Source organism: Asterias amurensis, chromosome 4 (genome assembly GCF_032118995.1).
Source record: "Asterias amurensis chromosome 4, ASM3211899v1".
Taxonomy (NCBI): Eukaryota; Metazoa; Echinodermata; class Asteroidea; order Forcipulatida; family Asteriidae; genus Asterias; species Asterias amurensis.
The window spans coordinates 15,158,810-15,176,246 of record NC_092651.1 but is presented as its reverse complement, the minus strand read 5'-3'; the positions used below and the strand labels follow the sequence as shown (position 1 = coordinate 15,176,246).

Genomic DNA, 17,437 nt, shown 5'->3' with positions numbered 1-17,437 from the left:
TCAGAAATACCTCTGCGGATTCCGGTGTCGTCCATCTTATAGCTGCATTGCACTTCGCATGGGGCCGGGATGTGTGTTTATTTATTTGGGACATTTTTTTAAGAATATGACTTTGAAGAGAAGGTTCGTTGCTAATGGCTTTAAAGGTGTTGCATTGGTTTCAGGAAAAGGTGCGTACTTATCAGTTGGCACGGGCTAAAGAAATCAAATTACTCTGTACAGGACCGTAGGTTATTTTATGGCGTGTTGCTTTCTGTAATAGACCTATCCCGTCATATTGAGCTAAACCTTTTTTTTAAATGCATAGCTGAAAAATCAAAGTAAGATTGTGATTGCCACCATTGCTTCCTGATGCTTTTTGGACCTGTTTTGACCATACATAAAGATTATGTAAGAGATGCGGTACTTGCTGCCAAACATAGGATTCGAACTGCATCTAGCTACCGGGCAACCTCGGTAGTCTAGTTGGTAAGACACTGTTCTAAAATTGCAAGGGTCGTGGGTTCAAATCCCACCCAGTAACATCCCTGTGATATTTTTTTCACAGGACTCGGGAAAGTACTGAGTATACAGTGCTAACACACATCGGTGTATGGGTAAAAACCAATATTAATATAAAGATTATGCTTTATTTCCTATAAACAAACGAAGAAATTCATAATCTATATTACACGAAGTGAGAAAAAAAAACTATATTAATTTTTACTGTATATAGCATGTTTAACCGTATCATGATGTTGCTGTAGTCAAGGGACATTGTGTAAATTATTTAGGAATTACTCAAAACATATGTTAGCATAAAAACTTACTTAGTAACGTGCAATAGAGAGCTGTTTTAGGTCTAAAACATTGTGAGAAATGGTTCCCTCTGAAGTAACATAGTTTTTGAGAAATGGGGTAATTTCTTACTCGAACATTACAAGACTTCAGGCCTGAAGCATTTTATTAGGCATCTGAAAACACACAAATTTGTGCAACAGGGTGTTTTCCATTCATTATTCTCTTACAACTTCGATGACACCATGTGAGATTTCAGTGGTCTTTGACAATTACCAAAGGTGTCCAGGGCCCAACTTCATAGACCTGCTAAGCTAAAGAAATTGCTGAGCATGACATTTTTTGCCTTGATAAAAACAATATAACCAACCAAATTTCCACGCGATTTCAGGATAATCAAACAACAGCTGAATACCAGTAGCCAATGTGCAACAAACGTACATTTTTGTTGGTAAGCCTGTTTTATCAAGAAAGAAATTTCATGCAAAGCAAATTAATGTGTGCTTAGCAGCTCTAGTTAACTGGGCCATGTGCCTTTAAAGTAGTACACCTTCGGCTAGTCTAAAGAAGGTAGCTCATTGGCTGATCGCCATAGATTAGTTTCCAATTGTTCCATCAACATTTTACCTCTAAGATGACAGCGTGGTGACGTCAAGGCATAATGTCTATAGACATTTCTATTGCAACGTCACAGCCCAAGTTTGTGTCAACAAACAAGGTTGGAAAACTATGGGGAGCCACAAATGCAAAGCAAAAACAAATTAGCCACATGCAGTTTGTAAAAATTATACACAAACTATTCAAAACTAGAGTTGACTTTGTTGAAAATAAAGCAACCAATCAAGGGATGTATTAAATTCATCAATTATAAGTTTGCAGAAAAGTTATATCTTTCTCGCAAACTAAGTTACTTCAGAGGGAGCCGTTTCTCACAATGCTTTGTACTATCAACATTGCTCGTTTCCAAGAAAGTTGTTATGCTTCTAACAATTATCATGAGTAATTACCAATTATGTCCGGTGCCTTTAAAGCCAGCGGTTGTCCTCACGCCACTGGGTGCTCTCTTCAGTTGGAAGTTATTAAGGACAGTGTTCGTTGATTAAGCAACAATACTAGATTTCGTGGAATAGTACCCCTCCGTCAATTATTGACATGGAAGACCACGGTGTATACAGGAACAAATTCACGGCTACAACTGGGAATTCCTTGAAAACAAAAAACACCAACGGTGATTTCTTTGTGCTTATACTATACTCCTTAATAGAGAGCTTCACACCGACTGTCACCCGGCCCTTCCTTTTTTTAATAAATTGTTAATCTAGAACAGTGTATGGAGAATCCCAAGCGAGATTAATCAACTTCTTGATACATAGGGTGCGTTTTTCAAAAACGCCTAATCACAGCAATTTCCTGGTAAACCATTACTGCTGGCAGTGGCCATGTTTCGCTGAAAGTGGCTCTTAGCGCATCGTATACATTCATTAATCACACACTTCACTGTGTATTATGATGTTATGGTATGACGAATGAACCAATTCCATTTTATCAGCGTTCGACTGGGATCGTTCTCATAATAATATTTTGACCATTTATGGTGCAAACATTTGTTGTTAAATGTTATTATTTATTTAGATGTTTTTATTTATTTATTGATAACCAACAGTGGTTAACCGCCGCTAACTATCACAGACATCATCAAGAAGAAATAATAATAAAAACAATAAGAAAGCACTAAAAACATTCAATAAAATAAATAAAATATCATTGCATTTTCTGCAAAGAGGTCGGACCTCACCCTCTTTTTGTGCACTCTTTGCAAAAAAAAACCTCCTGGGTCTTTGACCCGGTTGCGGGCCACAGGGGGCCTCCACATGATGTTTCGGTCAAAATGACACAAGAATTCTTCAAAATGTCACAGAAATTCTTTAAATTGACACAGAATTTGAACTGAAATCACATCTGAACCAGTTTTCGAGTCAGGTCAGCCTGACCCCTGACCCCAGAGAAAAGGGTCAAGTCCCCTGGGATCCGGAATCCAGGTCAATTCTGACCCTTTTTTCCCAGTGCAGTGTAAACTGTACCTCCTGGACTGGATTTCACAAAGCACATAAGAATCATCTTTAAAAGAACTGTCTGTATCACCATAGTGACTTGTAAATGTGACACCACAGTTTGCTTTAGCAGTTAATATTGGTGTGCATTTTAAGATCAATCTTAGCTCTTTGTGAAATCGGCCCCTGGACTGGCAATCATAAACCCCATTTTAGCTCGCCAACCTGGTCAATAACTATAGATATTGTAATGTAATTTAACCAACGATTTAAGCAACGATATAGAGGCCTTATTCTCTACTTCTGTGTTTCGGACGTATATTTCCGTGAAGATTGGTTCCAGTATTGATATTTTAGGTGAGCTTTCTGATTGAAACTTTATTAATTTGTTAACAAATCCTGTATACTTTTGTTTAAAGTCAAGTTGTAGGTTGTGGAGGAATCTGGATGCGAGCGTGACAAATTGCCTGATCCGAGTCCCGTCTGTTTTGTTGGGTCCATAATAACATTAGATTCTGGAAAACGACGCATGACAGACGCGACATTACGTCAATTTGATTGACCTTGGTAAAACAGTGTTACCCCGAAGCAGCCCCGTAATAATATCAAGACAATTAACTTTATGGCATTTCAGAAAAAAACAATCACGACTTGTTGTTAGATTTCTATAGCTGAACTAAATAACGATTGGATAAACATTGAATTCCTGGACGGAACTCAAAATAGCGAGTAGTTCATCGAAACGGTTTGCTATCGTAGTACGACAGCAATACATTCAATTTGTCTTTTAGTGTTTTTGTGTGAGAGATTTTTCATCAAACTAACTTTATGGCATTGTAGAGGAAACAATTACGACTTGTTGTTAGGTTTCTTAGCTGAACGAAATAGTATTGTAGAAACATTGAGTTCCTGAACGGAACTCAAAACAGCGGGTAGTTCATCGAAATGGTTTGCTTTCGTATAGTACAGCAATACTTCCCGTGAGTGCTTTTGCGTGAGAGATATTTTTATCCGGATATCCACATAAACAAAATGCAAACGGCAACGTTCTTGAATCTTTCCACCATTTGATGTTACCATTTTGAAACATGATGACGTTGCTTCGGTGCCTGTCTATATGCACATATTTCAGAACCCATGTTTTTCCCGCCAGAATGTTCATGCCGATACACCAAGTGCCGGGTACACGTACTCTTGTACTTATCCATGTACGTCATCTTATACCAAACCTAATCAACACATGCATGGCTCTGGCCTACATTGTTCCAACATTAAGTTCAACGTTTCTGCGTCTCGAGTCCAACTCGCCAAAGCAGCTCCCTATACTTGTTTACAAACCTGTGTATTTTCAAGCCATGTTTTTGAGAGTTGGGTTGAAGAATTTTTTCGTTTTGCTGCTTTAAAATGGTACCCTTGTACTTTCCCATGTACGTCATCTTATACCAAACCTAATCAACACACGCATGGCTCTGGCCTACATTGTTCCAGCATTGGGTTCAACGTTTCCCGGGCGTCTCGAGTCCAACTCACCAAAGCAGCTCCCTGTTTATTTACAAAACTGCGTATTTTCATGCCATGTTTTTGGAAGTTGAGTTGAAGAATTGTTTTATTTTGATGCTTTAAAATGGTACTTGTACACACACCGGGCCGGAACCTCGCGTTGATGTGACGTCATAATAAGGATGATATCGATTAGCGGACAATGTTGTTCCGTGTTTAGAGGGACTGCTAGTGTATGGTGTAGTTTTCCTTATTGTTGTAGACATCAACTTCAGTCGGGAAAACTGAAGCATGTCTAAAAGGTTCAAGATTCGGGTTTTTCCAAGATTGCAAGGGACTCATGTTTATTTTTGACATATTTTGTAAATAAAGTTTCGTACTAAACTGTTGTTACCGGTTGCATTTTTGGTCTATGTATTTACCGGTAAATAAGGTACTTGGAAGCGAAGTTACCTCAGTCTGCAAAATAGGAAATAGAATGATGTGTATACAATCAGAGTGTTGAGGAAATAAGACACAAGATGGTTGAATATGGGTTAACGCGCTGCCCATACACTGCACATTATGGAGTGCTTCGCACGCCATGCGTGCAGACCACGTTGTTTAACTTGTTTTGAAAGATGACACGGCAAGATGGATGATGGCATGGGGACCAATGTTATACATTAGAGCACAGCTCTTTTTGTATTTCACTGTTTCACATCCAGGGTACGCGTGGACTGTTTGTCGCTATCAGTCTGATCCCGGCGCGTCGTCGGTAAATTGCTTTGGAATACCCGTGCAGGAGACAGGGTTTGTGACACTTTAGTCGGGTTACCCGTGTGTAGTTTATATATATGACTATCTATTGCAACGTCACAGCCCGGGTTTTTGTGAACCGTTTTTGCAAAGCCATAAATGAGGTTCCACGTGCAAAACTTGTAAGATAATGGTGACCTGTTTGCAATCACATCGGACACTTTCTGCCCATAGTGCTCAGTCTCACACAGAAGTTGAGCACAAAACAAATGACTATGCTTACTATATTTAGATTACCAGCCAAATTACCATGTCACCTGTACCATTTGATAAGGAAAATGAACAGAATTGTGCTAAAAAGGCCGGGAAAACCAGCCAACCAGTCCATTCTCGGATTGTTATTGTAAAGGCACTGGACACTGTTGGTTGATTACTCAAAATAATTATTACCATAATTACTTCTTGGTAACGAGCAAAGTAGAGCTGTTGAAAGTATATAACACATTGTGAGAATTAATGTCTCCCTCTGATGTGATGTAGTTTTTAGAAAGAGGCAATTTCTCTCGGATTGTATAATTAGATCCGGGAGAAACATCAGCGTCTCTCTGCTGGACAAAAAACGGCATTAAAGTTCCGTTTCACTCCCAATCCATAGCGAAGTACAGGTACTAGATCAATAACAACATACTTTCATTGGGGAGCAAATTGAAGCTGAGAATCGTGAGCGGCATTCGTCCTTGCCCTTTTGAAATCTAACAATGTCAATCTCTTTTATACGATTAACGCAAACTAGAAGAAGATTGTAGTGACTGGGGGGCATTGAACTATTAATGCCATTTACTCTGTCCCAAGTTGGGCCAAAGTGGCTTGGAGGATCCATAGGGTACCAGCTTTCAAATAAAGAAACGTGGTTTTAACACTTACTGAACGCTCCGAATAAGTTAACATTATCACAGCAGAGACGAGATTAAATGCACAGAAATACGAAAGAAAACTGGAGTTAAAGAGACATCATAAGGACACTAAAACAAGCTAAATAGAGATGGGCTGTATGACACACTGCCCGAAGAAAATGATGGACAGCAGGAATGGATTTACATTCAAGGACATTGAAAAGGAAGAGAGAAAGACAGAGAAGAAGATGGAGAGATGACACCAGGGTTACGTATATGCAGGAACAACATGAACCAGAACTACTATAAAATGAATGGCATTTACATGAGAAGGGCTACGTCTTACATTGCAGATAGACACAGCCTTATTGATGATGATGATCGCAAAAATAAACGGAAAGAGAACTGTTGTTGGAACGGTCTAGGCCTATAGTCACACGCACTGATTTTTTGTGTGTGTTCCTGCGATTGTTATTTTATCGAGGGGTACCCGTCCTATAAAGTGAGGATACCCGCCGCAGACTGCCCGGCGGTGACGTGACGATCGAGCGGGGAAAATAACCGCTTAATTAGGGAGCTGTTTGTGCGTCGTGACGTAACGTACCGATGCTGGCTGACGTAATAAGTCAGGTGCCTTGTGCTGACGAACGAAGTAGACGGCATTTGCAAGAAGCTGTGAAAGGATATAGTGTTTATGCACTCTCTCTCAATGGGCATCTAGTTTGATTAAACTTTAATTCCATCGGAAACAAATCCGTCAATTAGTGTTAATTAGATTGGTTGACATTAAACGACCGGGATTATGGGTTGATAGTGAGCGGTGTTGATTATATGAAAGGCTGCTTGGTAAAGACGTCTGTGTCTCTACCATGCTCCCGATACCAGTGAACTTTGGCAAATATTTGTGAGTAAACTTTATATTTTTTTATAAAGTGATTTGGCAAAGTGCACTGCTATTTCATATAGAGTGTAATGACATGTGGTGATTTAGCAAACACTTCTTCAATGCCATGAACACCACGGGAGATGTACCTTCGATTTCAACGGGCCAGACATTGCTGTGGTTAAGAGATCATCCCGTTACGAAGATATTTGGCCAAACCATTTTTTTTAATTTGTACTCCGGATGGAGTTGTGGTAACATCGTTTACTGAATTGTATTTGCAAAGGTTAATCTCTTGCGAGGCTTGATTTATTCATGGGATGTGTTTGTGATGTCAAGGGAGAATGGTATCACAATACCAGCGGTTTTGTACGGAGCTCTGGAAGTGCCATCCAACTTGTTGAGATCCTGAGAGAAATTTACTGCAGGATGATGTCATCGTAAACGTGGAAAGATGATGACATCATGCAGTTTATATATTTTTGAACCTATAGCAGTCTGGGTACTGCACTACAGAAAGGTCATACGCCTACTCTGGATGTTACCTTAATTTGTATTATATTACATTATTCATTACTACTATACACCATGCAAACTTTGTTTACAATAAGTGTGACCTTGTACATTCTTTGAGTATTCTGGCAGGCACAACACTGCACAGGTCATATAGGAAAGTAGACATTTTTTGTCATAATTTTCACATAAATCCAAGACTTATGAAAGTAAAAGCTGGACAAGTTTTGAGATGTGCCCACTTTCATCAAATCAAAAGTTGATAAGAATTAGACAGTGCAGGAAGTCCAGGCTCTGTGGCTCTTTTCTAATTATGTGATGTCACAGGTCACATCATCTATTTAAAAAAAAAAAAATAAATAAAAAATAAAATAAACAAACAAACAAATCAAACATCGTGACATGATTTATCTCGTATTGGCGACATCCGTGTAAGATGTCGTTTTCCCAATATATTTCATCTTATGTCGACATCATGAAAGTGTGTTGACTTTGTATATTGTTTACTCCCATGTAAGCAAACCCAAATAACCCCTGATTATCAAACTTTATAAACACCTCTGGTACTCTGTATCAAATATCACAGTAACTATAGAAGGGAAATATAGCAGTCTTTAATTATAGCAGTCTATACTTATTTGTATTTGTATGTTTACTCACATGTAAACAAACCCAAATAACCCCCTGATTATCAAAAGCATTTTACACATTGGAGTTATTTTTATCTCCGAGAGACAGAGCATGTCAATATTTGTTGTTTAACATCAAGTTTGAGCAATCTATTTGTGTGAAATTTTGCTATTCTTGGCTCACTGTCACATAGAAAATATGTAAACAATGATACAAAATATGTTTTCCCAAAATAATGGTGTATCATCTCTCTTTATTGATTAGAAATATCAAACATTCCTGTATATATAGTAGGTCCTATTTGTTGTATTCATTAACCCCAAACAAAGCGTCTCTCTTTCATTTTCTATATATTCGCCCTGCGGGTATAAAAAGCTGCAGAAAACAACAAGTTCATATGATACGCGGAAGACAACAATACATGACGCTATAAGTTTGTGAGTGTGATAGTTTTTAGACGTACATATCGGCTGGAGCAAGTCAGGCTTAATACCGATAGCTTAGGATCGATTACCGAACCAAGTCTATTTTAGGGTGTTTCCGTTTATAGACACCCACGATGATTTCGCCTAGATAGCGATTTAATCGCCGCTATTTGCGTTCGCCTGAAGACCAACTCTATATAGTCGGACTATTTACCTCTGTTCGTGATGCAGGCATGCATGTACCATCTTAAAGTCGTGTCCCCTGAATAACATGCATAGCAAATGCCTGCATAAGGATGGGCCAACAAAACAACAACGCACGGAAACCAAAACGGTATCTACTGCACCTCAAAATAATTGCTATCAGGAAGTCTCTATTTCGTGCCTGTGTCTGACTGAATGTTGAAAATGAAACTTAAATTTATTTTCTTTAATGCTTTAAAGACACTGGACACTAGCACTATATTGGTAATTGTCAAAGACCAGTCTTCTCACTTGGTGTATCTCAACATATGCATAAAATAACAAACCTGTGAAAATTTGAGCTCACTTGGTCGTCGAAGTTGCGAGATAATATAATGAAAGAAAAAACACCCTTGTCACACGAAGTTGTGTACTTCCAGATGCTTGAATTTGGGTCCTCAAAATCTAACTATGAGGTCTCGAAATCAAATTCGTGGAAAATTACTTCTAAGTTCTCGAAAACTACGTTACTTCAGAGGGATCCGTTTCTCACAATATTTATACTGTCAACCTCTCCCTATTGCTCGTTACCAAGTAAGATTTTATGCAAAATAATTATTTTGAGTAATTACCAATAGTGTCCACTGCCTTTAAGCCAAAGCCAGATCGCAATCTGTGGTTTCGAAAGGGCTTACGTTGTGTTACCCGAGGGCGCTCGTCAATGTTTGTAAACAAAATGATTGCGTTTGCTAAAGTACGGCTTAGGCTTGCAATGGGCTACGCCTTAAGGTTGCTTAAGTCATTTCAAACTGTTATAAAAAAAATATACAAATAATGTTGTCCTGGTGCAGCCATCGTCTAACTAAACGTAGCCATATCTAGGATGACAAAAATAGTCTGATCCCCCTTGAGAAAGGAGAATTAGAACTAGCTTGTTGTTTTAACTGCGCGAACCAGCAGGGAACCTGTCCAAGATATAGCTAGACAAAATGATTGAGGTCAACCGACTCAGAAACCGTACTAAAGGAAATTAATCTTTTCTAATAACATGACGAAAGGTTTTCGTTCATGTTTATATGACACCAAGTTGTTATTAGCCTATAACTTAAAGGTAATGACATAAGCTCATGTTGATCATCTGTAACTCATTTCAGTTTGTTTTTATTTTTTTTATTTTTACTTTAACCAAACAACCCATAATCAAGTTTCCACAGTGCAGGCCTATGATGAAAAAAAAAAATGTTTGGCGCACGTAAACTGACGTCGTGCTCTACAATAATAAAATAATAAAATCTATTGGGAGTTTAAAAATACAAAATGGTAACTAATCCCGAACAATCTAAACCGAAGCAGGTTGGCTGATTTAGATATTCCCCAAAGTGTGCGACACAATAGCACGGGCCTTTCCCCTGTAACCAAAATAAGGTGCGATTTGCGCACACGATAGACGCACTCTTTGGAAGCCTTCTAACCCGGCTTGAAAGCTTGGGGGCCCGGCCCAGATAGCTGCAGTAATCACCACTCTATGTTTAGCCACCCGGAAGGAGCTGTGCTGAAAATCCCCGCACCTTGCGCGCGCCTGGGCCCGATGTAAACACGATTCGTCTCTTCGGTTTAAAGGCACTATGGTCGCGTTTTGGTAATATTGTCAAAGACCAGTATTCTCACTTGGTGTCTCCCAACATCATGCATAAAATAACAAACCTGTAAAAATGTGGGTTCAATTGGTCATCGAAGTTGCAAGAGAAAAATGCAAGAGAAAAAACCCTTGTTGCGTTTCTTTGTGTGCTTTCAGATGCATCAGGCCTAAAGTCTTTTATTATTTGAGTGAGAAATTACTTCTTTTTAGAATAAAAAAACTTATGCTACTTCTGAGGGAGCCATTTCTCACATATTTATACTACGAACAGCTCTCCTCAATTGTTTGTAACCCAGTTAGTATTTATGCTATAAGAATTATTTTGAATATTTACCAGTAGTGTCCATGCCTTTAAGGAGGATCGCTCTGTTTCGTATACCTACGTACGGGTCTTGCGATCCGACCTTTATGGGGAGGAGGAGGAGGTGTTGGGAATACTAATTAATGCGGAATCCGCGTGACGTCAAGTCCCTGCAATTTAACCCGACGCAGGGGAAAAAAAATCAAACTGCCTCATGGTAATAGTCAGGCGCCAACTCGACCTCATGTCAAGCTTCTTTAATTTGAAACTCTCGTTAACCAACGTGTAGTTGATGAACCGCTGTGGGAAAAATTGTTTGGTAGTTTTATCAATGCAAACAAGAAGATTTGTGTTTGTGTCGTCATTATGTAGTGAATCCACTCCTATTGATCGTTTGCTTGTACACATCCGTGTAATTGGCCAGTTTTTCGGGCCGGCAAATCGGATGCAAAGTACACGTTGGCTTGAAAACATCCAAAGCCCCGGCGTATGACGTACACGTGTTTGCAAAATAACATTTGAGGAGATATATAGATTTGCCTTGGCTACACACAGGGCACAGTCAACAAGCTGCTCTCGGAGTTGGGAAAAACAGGATTTCTGGGCCTGTGTTGTATAGTAGTAGTCGACTCCGGGGTTGTGGGGTCCTGCCATATGGCAGGAGGTACCCTACCGAAGTCGGAGCAGCGAATTATGGCCCATTGATTTGGGAGATGTGAACGATACTGTCGTCCGTGTGGTAGCTGTTTTGGAAGATAAACATCCATAAATTGTTTTACTCCTTGGACCTTGAGTCGGATGCGGGGACTGGGCTAAGCCTCGCTGCATCGGATGTCTAGATGATGCTGCTCCAGATATGTGATGGTTGGTTTAGTTCATTTCTATTGTAGCTTTAATTATTCATCTTTACACTGTGTATGTTGATAAGAATCTTCAACTGGTGGTGTTCCGCAAAGTTTCTCCGCCAGTATACAGGTGGAGAAACTTGTTGTTGTTTTTTGTTGTTTGTTGTTGTTGTCATCTTCGTCGTTGTTGTTGTTAATGTCGTCATTGTTGTCGTTTCTGTTGTTGTAAATGTCGTCATCATTGTTTTCGCTGCTGTTGGTGCTGTTGGTTGTTGATTGTTGAGTGTTGTTGTTGATTGTTGATTATCATTGTTGTTGTTGTTGTTGTTGTTGTTACCTTTGCTTTTGCTGTTGATGTTGCTGTTGCTGTTGCCGTTTTGGACACTAGCGGACAAAAACTTTCTGAACACCTTTAAGTATAGAACAATGACTCATGTGCTTTGACTTGATTGGTCAAATTGAACTGATTCTTGAACTTTTGTTTTCATCTGAAAACATGTGGTTTTTTTTTTTAGCCAGTGTTGTTATAGGTCTACTTGCACTCAGTGTTTGTATTTGGTACTCGTATACTCGAGTACTGCTCTGCACTCAGTTTGTCACAACTCGTTTTAAAAATCCTAGTTTCAAAAAAACATTGTCAATTTATTGCAAAACTAGAATCATAATCACAACATCTCGTCTTGCGTATGTTTTGTCGAGCTTATTTTTTGTCCACTGTGCTTGATGTTTGTTGGCATTGCGTTTGGGAAGGATTTATTTATAGCAATACAAGTTGCTGTTGTTGTCGTTAGCGTTGTTGTTGTTGCTGCTGCTGCTGCTGTCGTTGCTGCTGTTGCTGGTTTTGTTGGTTCTGTTGCTGCTTTTGTTGCTGCTGTTGTTGTTGCTGCTGTTGTTATTGTCGTCATCGTCATTGCTGCTATTGTTTTTGTTTATTGTTGCTGATGTTGTTGTTGTTGTTGTTGTTTTTATTTTGTCGCTTTTTGTGTTCTTCATAAGCTAGACGTGTCCGAAACGAATGAAGATTTTGTCCAATAGCAAAGGTCCATATTGGTGTGTGGTGATTCACAATGGTTTTATTTGTTGTCTGTGTGCTTGAACAATGTTTGGCCTTTTGTGCTTGAAATTTGGTTTCTAATTGCCTGCATGGAAGTTTGGTTGCTTATACCTTTTCCGTTTGAAATTTGATTATTTGTTTGCTTGTGTGTACTTAAAGATAGTGGACACTATTGGTAATTGTAAAAAAAAACAGTCTTCTCACTTGGTGTATATCAACATAATGCATAAAATAACAAACCTGTGAAAATTTGAGCTCAATCGGTCATCAAAGTTGCGAGATAATAATGAAAGAAAAAACACCATTGTCACACGAAGTTGTGTGCTTTCATATGCTTGATTTCGAGACCTCAAATTCTAAAGTTTAGGTCTCGAAATCAAATTCGTGGAAAATTACTTCTTTCTCGAAAACTATACTTCACTTCAGATTTAGCCGTTTCTCACAATGTTTTATACTATCAACCTCTCCCCATAACTCATTCCAAGTGAGGTTTTATGTTTAAGCTTTGATTACTATTTGTGCTCGAAGCTGGGTTGCTTGCCTGGAATCTCGTGCCTGTATGCTTTGTTTTTGAAAGGCAAGGGCACCAAGGCATTATTTCCTTGGTCAAGGGCACCCTATGAGGAAATTGTAAATTTCACCTGGAGCGTTTCAGGGGCACAAATGCAATGATCCGGGGGCATGGAAGCAATCGCCTTTGTTGCCTCCGTGAAGTATCAAGCCTGGCAATAGTTTTGTTTGTTGCTTGTTTTTTTTCCATTAAAATGTGATTACTTGCCGGTGTGCTTAAAGTTGGTTTGTTTACCTGCAATGCACCTTTTGAAGTTGTGTTGTTGACTGTGTGCAGCGTTTTGTTGATGCGTGCTTTAGGCTGCTTGCAGTGTGCTTGAATCTAGAAGATTAAAGTTCAATGTTTTGAATCTTTCTGGGTGTCCGCGTTTTCACATATTTATTGTAATTCCTCCGTATGTTTCAAGAGGCTAACCTCAGTCTGTGTTTGAAGATGCTTGATTGTCTGTCTGTTAAGTCTTGTTTATCCATTCCACCTGTATAAAATTGTTTGTGCTTGTATTAAAGATCTCCAAAATCAAATAGGGCAGTACTTAATGTATAGAGCACGCCCTCTATCTATATCTCTTTATTGTAAAGTAAAACAATAGAGTTTGTGAATACCGCACGATTGATGCATCCATTTACCCAACAGTCTTCCTCTGTATAGGTTTAGGACTGTTATGTGCAAAGTCAACTGTAAACTTTCAAAACATTTTTGAAAAGTAGTTTAACGCAGTGGACACTATTGGTAATTACTCAAAATAATTATTAGCATAAAACCTTACTTGGTAACGAGTAATGAGGAGAGGTTGGTAGTATAAAACATTGTGAGAAACGGCTCCCTCTGAAGTGCCAGAGTTTTCGAGAAAGAAGTACTTTCCACGAATTTGATTTCGAGACCTCAGATTTAGAAATTGAGGTCTTGAAATAAAGCATCTGAAAGCACACAACTTCGTGTGACAAGGGTGTTTTTTCTTTCGTTATTATCTCGCACTTTCGATGACCGATTGAGCTCAACTTTTCACAGGTTTAATATTTTATGCATATGTTGAGATAAAGCAATAAGTGAGAAGACTGGTCTTTGACAATTACCAATAGTGTCCAGTGTCTTTAAGGTAATTTTAAACGAGCAGTTGTTTTAACCTTGGTCTTACCAGCCAGGCAAAGAGCAAATGAGATGTTCTCGAGACGTTGTGTCTGACACCCTGACACCCCATTGCTAATACCTTGCTCTAACACATTCGCTCTTGAGATAGTCTGCCCTTACGGTGTGAATTGTATATCCTTTTACGCAGGAACCGGCTTAATAAGAGACTTACCTCTGCATCATTATAATTTTACACTTCAAGTGTTAATGTGTCAGGTCTATTCCTTTTTTGAGCAAACAACTTGTGGTAAACATAATTATAGACCACGGTGTAAACAAACTGATCACACAATTATTATGTTGCAGGGCAATTCCTTGCAGGCAAGATACTTAACTGATCACGACATAATTGTACAACATTTTTTTTACAAAATTAAATCGAGAGTTGTGAAAATAACAGAGATGAATAAGCTAATACGTTTTTTTTAAATTGCTATGGATTGTTTGGTGCAGCTTCAATAATGTAAGATTTTATGTTTTCATCCCTTAAGTTACAATGGCTCTGTGGCTCTTATTATGATGTCGTAGATTTGAGGGTAGCAATTAATTAAAGAGTAATTGATCAGCAGAGTGTGGGTTCGAATCCCAAGCCGTGACACGTGTGTCCTTAGGCAATACACTTAGCCATTGCTTCGTCCTTCGGATGGGACGTAAACCCGTTGGTCCCATGTCGTGTGTAACGCATGTAAAAGAACCCAGTGCACTTATCAAAAAGATAAGGGGTTCGCCCCGGTGTTCCTGGCTGTGGCTGATGTATGCGCCGTAGCACCTTATAAACCCTTAAAAGGTGCTCAATAATTGGGTCTCAGAATTCGACACTGCAATATTACCCATCTTTCTGAAAGTCCGATATACTCACCGCATTGAGTACCTTGTTTGGTAGATACGTGCGCTTATATTATAAGACTTTGATATTACATACGGCAACACACTGTATAAGCTTTATCATTAGTTGTTGCGAGGTAATGGCTACGGCTCGGGCTTCAATTGGTGACTAGAACGGATTGCCAACTCTCAGCCATATCTATAAAGCTATGTCACACTTAGCATTTTCGAAACCACGACTTGTACCGAGATTCGACTGTGGTATAGGCTCCGTCCGCCTATTTTGAAGTCACGTACATAAAGTGCACGTTTTCAAAATAACTGACGGATGCGAAACTGGAGCATTAAAGCCAAAAGCATTGGTTTCGAAAAGGGCTCATTTACTAGACGAACAACCGTCTTTAGTCTGTTTCCCTATACCTGCCAGTTATAGTTTTTATAGTCAATACGGTACAGTCCAAGGCACCAGCATTTTTTTCTAAAAAGTTATAAAACGGGAAAACACCGAGTCAAAAGGTCAGTAAGCCCAGTTGCCGTTCGATGTCTTGCATTATGCAAATTTGAAGGAACTGGACACTATTGGTACTTACTCAAAATAATTGTTAGCATAAAACTTAATTGGTAATGAGCAATTGAGAGCTGTTGGTTGTGAGAAACGGCTCGCTGTGAAGTAACGTATTTTTAATTTTTTTTTTGAAAGAGGTAATTTCTCACTTAAATAATAAAATACTTCAGCTGAAGCCTTTTATTATGCTCGTGAAAGCACACAACGTAAAGCAACAAGGGTGTTTTTCTTTCATTATTCTCTTGCAAATTCATTGAACAAATTTTGAGCCCAAAATTTCACAGGTTTGTTATTGTATACATAATGTTGGGATACACCAAGTGAGAATACTGGGTTTTTAACAAAATAATGATTACCAAACGTGTCCAGTCCCCTTTACGCTGACAATCGATGCACTGTATAAAGAAGACAGGTCCGCCCGGTTTTTCCCCCGTCCCTGGATTTTGTCACTTCGTGTTTGCAATAGAGATCCTAGTAGCGTGTAAAACGGGTCCATCGAGAAGTGTGGCATCTCTCATTCTGCTAATTTTGTTTCCCATGTTGATTTCTCCTGGGACTTCTTCCCGAAGTGTCATCTGATCTATGGGGACTTCTCTCGTTTTTGGTCCAGCCTTTTGGCCGTCCTTGAACCGCACCACACGGCAGGCAATGGAAGACGTACAAGCTGAATCATAAATTATTGCGTCTCTTGACATCGGTAAATAAAAGCCAACTTAAGAAGTTTCATTTTCCGGCCGAATTTTTTGTTTGCTTTTAATACTATACAAAAAAAAAATTGTGAAAAAGGCAATTCATCCGCATCCTTTAGTTTAAAAAAAAACACAATCAAACCAACAAACATTCATCCACTAATATTCCATTAATAGTATTAGAGATTTTAAGTTTGCATTTGGGATAAAGAATATTATTATTTTTGTTTATTTTTGTGTTTATAGTGTTTACTTTAATCGGGCCCTTTGTTGCTAATGCTGACTATTATATTTGAGATTTGATTTCGATCTCCCATTTTTTTCTGAAATGATGTTGTAAATGGCAAGTTTGTTTATGTTGCCTCAGGTAAAAAGGCCTTACATCCTATGCCTCGATCATCACTGTGATCCAGTTGATTTCACTTTCAGTTTTACAAGCAAGTATCATTATTTTGTACGTTTCCCCCTCCATTAATCAATGGATGTCAGCAACACTTGTAATAACCTGGTGTATCCGTCGGTGTGTATTGCAACACACAGCTCTGGACACTCCTCGTAAAGAGCGCCATCTTGCGGCGTCGGCACTACTGAGTGAATAGCATGCGTTAAGTTTCCATTCGTGATCGGCCCCACCCACCGGTCTCTTCCAAGTTTGGTGGGCTGGGCCCAATTTTATAGAGCTGCTAAGCACGAAAATTTGCTTACCATGAAATGTCTTCCTTGGCAAAAACAGGGTTACCAACCAAAATTTCCATTTGTTGTGTATTGCTTATTACTGGTATTCAGCTGTTGTTTGCTTATCCTGAAAATCACGTGGAAATTTTGGTTTATAACCCTGTGTTTATCAAAGAAGAAATTTAATGGTTAGCACTTGTTTTGGTGATAAGCAGCTCTCTGAAATTGGGCCCTGAGTCAGGACGTGGCAATGCATGCTGTAGACCTAACTGATTGTCTAATGCTGACCACTACGGGATAACTATGGTAATGACGAAATAACCCTCTTCTTTTTAAGACCAATTGCGAAAAGAGTAACAACTATTATACTAAAAAATTTGCGTTCGTGCACTTGTACAAGGCAAAACATGACAAAGGATAGCTGTGCTTGGAGGAACTGCAACTCATAGCAAAAAATAAATAAATAAATAAATAAAATTGTGGTGACTTTATACGAAATAGGAGACTTACACGAAGTACAGTAAAGTTAGCCTTTGTATAATTTTATCAGCG

The 17,437-nt window shown here is 38.9% G+C and overlaps 1 protein-coding gene across 1 annotated transcript in view; it reads left to right on the top strand.

Annotated features, from left to right (window-relative positions):
* The window catches only part of LOC139936043 (rho GTPase-activating protein 6-like), a 155,719-nt gene that overhangs the window by 18,624 nt on the left and 119,658 nt on the right, over positions 1-17,437 (top strand). The window lies entirely within an intron of this gene.